Here is a 4,855-nt window from a genome sequence, read left to right as displayed (position 1 = left end):
ATTTCTTCTTTTCTGTTAAAGTTGTTTTGGTGTTTAAATATTTCGATTGCCTCTCTGGTGAGTCTCGGGTAGTATCTTTCAGATTGGTGCAGAATGTCCACTTCGTCGAAACGTATTTGGTGGCCGTCTAGCAGTGCGTGCTCCACTACTGCTGATTTTTCTGTTTGTCCAAATCTGCAACTTCGTTTGTGCTCCGTGATCCTAATGTTTATGCTTCGTTTTGTGGTGCCGATGTATGCTCTTCCACAGCTGCACGGAACTCTGTAGACTTCTGGTGCTGATAAAGGATCCCCTCTGTCCTTGGCCGATCTCAAAGTCTGTTGGATGGTTCGAGTTGGTTTAAAAATGGTTTTTACTTGGTGTTTGTCCAGTATCTTGCCGATTCTGTCCGTGACTTCATGTATGTACGGGAGGCAAGCCCAACTCTTACGCTCATCATGCGTCTCTGTTATCTCCGAGCGATCTTCACTGTTTTTTGGTCGAATAGCTCTATTGAAATCTTTCTTACTGTATCCATTCCAACCAAAGGCCCTTTCCAGGTGTTTGAATTCTCTCTCTAACTCGGCTGGTTCGCAGATTCTTCTGCCTCTTTCGGTGAGAGTTTTGATAACTCCTCTTTTCTGACTGAAGCAGTACAAAAACAATATTACAAATGCTGTGTGGTGCCACTATGTTCTAGTACAACTTTTAAAACGCCAGAAAGGCTATTTATTCGTGTACCACGAGATAAAAGCCGGCGTTTAAAATGGTTAAAGGGTAAAGGTATGCAAGGACATTTCTGAGAAGACTACTGCCCATGCATGTTAAGATCATTTTAATGTAAGTATAAAAAACAGATTTGATTTTATCTATTGTACAACAGATAAATACTTTGAATTTATATTGTGTTTGCTTCTCGGCTGCATTATAGTGGTAAATAATCACCTGAAAAATAGTTAATTGATATACTAGACGATAAAAGAAACAATAAGTATCTGCGAAGGAAAAATCTCGTTTTATCATCGCGCTTTTACGTTAAATACCTACTATTTTTTTCATGCAATATGAATATTAACACATATTTTTATGTAACTTTAATATTATTTATTTATTATAGCTGGAAGAAGATATGGATAACTATGTTAACTTCAAGTTAATGGGAGGTCTGAAAAAAAAAGAAGGCTAATGTACTTGTGACTTGCACCCATCCTACTGCAGAAACTCCATAAGAATACCTTCCCGATCTGTAAATAACGTTTTTTTTACTTATTACATATTTTTGTACTTAACATTGTTATTCTTAGTAACTAAGGATATATTTAATTATTAACGCTCTGTTTTGCTCAATGCCAAATCACTTTTAATGATGTAATTTAGTTTTTCCTAGCATGAAAACAATACTTTCTTATTTTTTGTTGAATCACTTGCATTTTGATCAATAGGTCCTATTTGAATTTTAAAAATTAGAGCCAGTAAAACCCCAATTTAACATTTTATCGATTTATATAAGTAAAACTATTGACTATTTTGTCTATAAATCTACCTGTTAGCGTTAACACCGCGAACTTCAGCAAGAGTAAAACTTTGGGTGTTTTTAATGTAAGATGTCACCGTAAACATGTCCACGAGTGGTAAAATGTCAGATTCTTTTTTTACAAAACCTGCGTCAATCATTTTGAAAAAATTTCTTTTTCTCCTAATATACTATATAATAATAATAACGTTTTAACAACAATATCAAGACTGAGGTTGCATATTTACATGCTCCGCATTGAAGCCGCCGCAGCCGACGAGCCGCTTGACGTCACAACTGGTCCCAGCCGATGTCGGCCCGTTTCAAAAATGATTTGAATTATTCAGTTTTCAATTGCTTATATAAATTACATAGAATTAAAAAGTTAGTTTTTTGGTCAACTGTGGTGTTTTTAATAGTATTAAGTTACGTTTGCGAGTAATATTTTTGTGCAAGATCCCTATTGCCGATGATTTACCCATAAAATGAGCATGCGCCATATCGCAATTCTAGTGGCACCGCCGTCCGCTTTTGTGTGATAAAAGTTCGGCACTGCTGGCCAGTGACCATACTAAGGAATTTTTTCTTAGTTCTAGGAGTTTTTCTCAGATAGAGAAAAATATATTTGTTATAATTATYTAGGGATTTTTGAATTTTTTTATATGTTTTAAAAATTTTGTCTGCAAAATGCATTAATTCTGGAAATAAAATATTAATATATCGGACTGCATGAGGCTAACAAGTAGAGACAAACCACAATTTGCTTTTGCAATGCAATTTAAGACGCAGTAAAGCTCTGGGTTCGCTTGTGCGATTGATGCATGCGTCTGACGCAAGTAGCGTGTCCATCGCAGAGACTGATAATTTCAGTCACCATCACTCGTACCTTATCTTATAGGTACGTAGGTATATCAACTGGATACTTTTGCATCGCAACAATGTTGCACAACATACTGGAAACTCGTATTTCCTGTCGACAGAGCAAATTAAACGTGTATCGCGACAAAATTCGTGTTGCCGCTATACACCATTTGATGCCCGAGAGCATTTAAGTGCACAAATGTTTTCTTGTTGCGCTTGTGTTTCGTACGAAGCAAACGTGGCTTGTTTCTCAAGATTTGTTGCAGTAAAAATTTTACAATGGAGAAGTGGTTAAGGGATGAAACATTGAAATTAATTGCGGAATATTTGCAGTTTCTTAGTATCTGTCTTTGTTTTTGAGTTATTTGCACAAATATAAGTTCATGTAGGGTTCCTGGGTGATTTTCCATGAATTTGCTTATAATTTTTTTTTGCATCCTTTTATTCACACTTTTTAGTCAAAGAAGTTAATTTCATAATAAATTTAAATATTCGTTACATTTTTGTGTATTTTTATTTGGATTAGCTTACAGCCGATAAACGTCAAATTTTGTAAATTAAATTAAAGTAAAAAAAATAAATTTTAAAGTTAACTTATTAGCCATCCCTATTTTAACTTCAATTTGCACTTGAAGCTTTCAGAGAAAAATGTGACCGAAAGGGCGCAAAAAAAAATCTATAAAAATTTATTGAAAATCACCCAGAAACTCTACATGTACTTATATTTGTGCAAATAACTCAAAAACGAAGGCAGATACGAAAAAACTGCAAGAGATCAGAAACCTCTGAAATCGAACAACAAATGCAAAAATGTGTTCGGTCGAAGTCAGTAGCGCACTACAAAAAAGCTTAGAGGGGTGTAAGGGGGTATGCTTGTAGAAAAAAGAACACCATGTACATTTTTTACAACCAGTCACCTTACCTACACGCCCCTGCTCTGTGTCCATAAGGTTGTGAATCACCCTGTATAATCAAAATCTGCTGCAGACACACGTAAAAGATTTTCATGTCATAATTATTTCATTTTATTTCATTAATTGTTTAGCCCTCAGAGTTCAGTTCTTCTCGCTATACAGTCGAGCACTCATCTTTTCCTGTTTTTAGCTAGTTTTCGTCTTTTTATAGTTCAAAGCACAATTAGAGCAGCAGCAGGTTTTCTCGACATTTTCAAACCGAAAGTGATCGACTGAAACGAATACGGAAAAGTCTGTGGAGATACAAAATTGCTGTCTACTGGACACGAACCGCGCAACATTTGTAGCACAGATACATAATACAATGTTGCGTATACAAAAGTAGCTTGCAACTCGCCGTCTAGTGAACACAGCACGGCAACAAATGTAGCGCAACAGTCGGCTTGTTGCCATACAAAAGTATCCAGTGGACCCGTACCATTAAGCAATRTGATCAGTCTCTGCGATGGACGCTGCATCGATCGCACAAGCGAACCCAGGCCTTTAAATCGGCAAACGGCTGCAGCTAGTGCAAAGTGCGCACAACTGTTTCAGTTTCATGAGACGGTTCAAAAAACAGCGGTTTAAATCGGCAAACGGCTGCAGCTGGATATATCGCACCCCTGTTCCGGTTTCGTGAGACSGTTCCAAAAACAAAACTGGTTAAATAGGCTAGCTGTAACTTCGGTTTCCGGTGGTTTTACGTTTGAAACACTGTTATTTTAGCGGTTACGTTAAATACCGACCATCTCTACTGGTTACAGATAGCTTAAAATATATAGGTTGTATATAGATATATACAAGTTGGTTTAATTAAAAGCTAGAAGGTTTTTATTTTTACTTACAATAAAGTCAATGGGTTTAATGCTAATTAGCTCAAAAAATACTTAATTTTTTTATGATTATACCGACATCCAAATACAATATTATGTAGGTTCTGAAAACCATTCTGTCTTGCCAATCCAAATTGCCTTCAACCATAAAAAAATCTTCAAATCTGTCCCGTACGACAAATCCTTGTGCATTGGAAAATCCAGCACTTTTCAGTATGGGAATCATGTTTCTCTTTTCAGAATTTCTAGCTACGTTCTTGTCTACTTGACAGAGCTGGGCAAATTACTTTTAAAAAGTATTTAAATACAATTACCAAATACTGTCTACATTAAAAAAAGTAATTAACTACTAATTATTAAATAAAATATGCCGGTAATTGGTTGACAAATACTTTTAGTAAAGTATTTAAATACAAGAAAATGGTGTGCGCGACGCGACGCTCGACAAAAGTGATAACTTCATATAGTTATAGAAGCCATAGAAAACATAATAGCGAACTTGTTTAACGCATGATGGCAATAATAATTTTATTTTATAATTTTAATATTATCCTTGGTTGAATAATTTATAAATAGATCAGGAATATCTGGAATCAGATAAAATGTAATTTAGTTTCCTTATGAATGTAAAATATCTTTTTTATTTGCAACATTTGCTTGCATTGCAAAGAAGCAAAAAGACAACGGCACGCGGTGTTCCCAAGCGGTCACCCATC

The sequence above is a fragment of the Dendroctonus ponderosae genome, unplaced genomic scaffold (genome assembly GCF_020466585.1).
Source record: "Dendroctonus ponderosae isolate FM_Combo_2020 unplaced genomic scaffold, Dpon_F_20191213v2 Dpon_F_20191213_3, whole genome shotgun sequence".
Classification (NCBI taxonomy): Eukaryota; Metazoa; Arthropoda; class Insecta; order Coleoptera; family Curculionidae; genus Dendroctonus; species Dendroctonus ponderosae.
The sequence above is the reverse complement of the archived record's forward strand: the minus strand, read 5'-3'. Positions refer to the sequence as shown.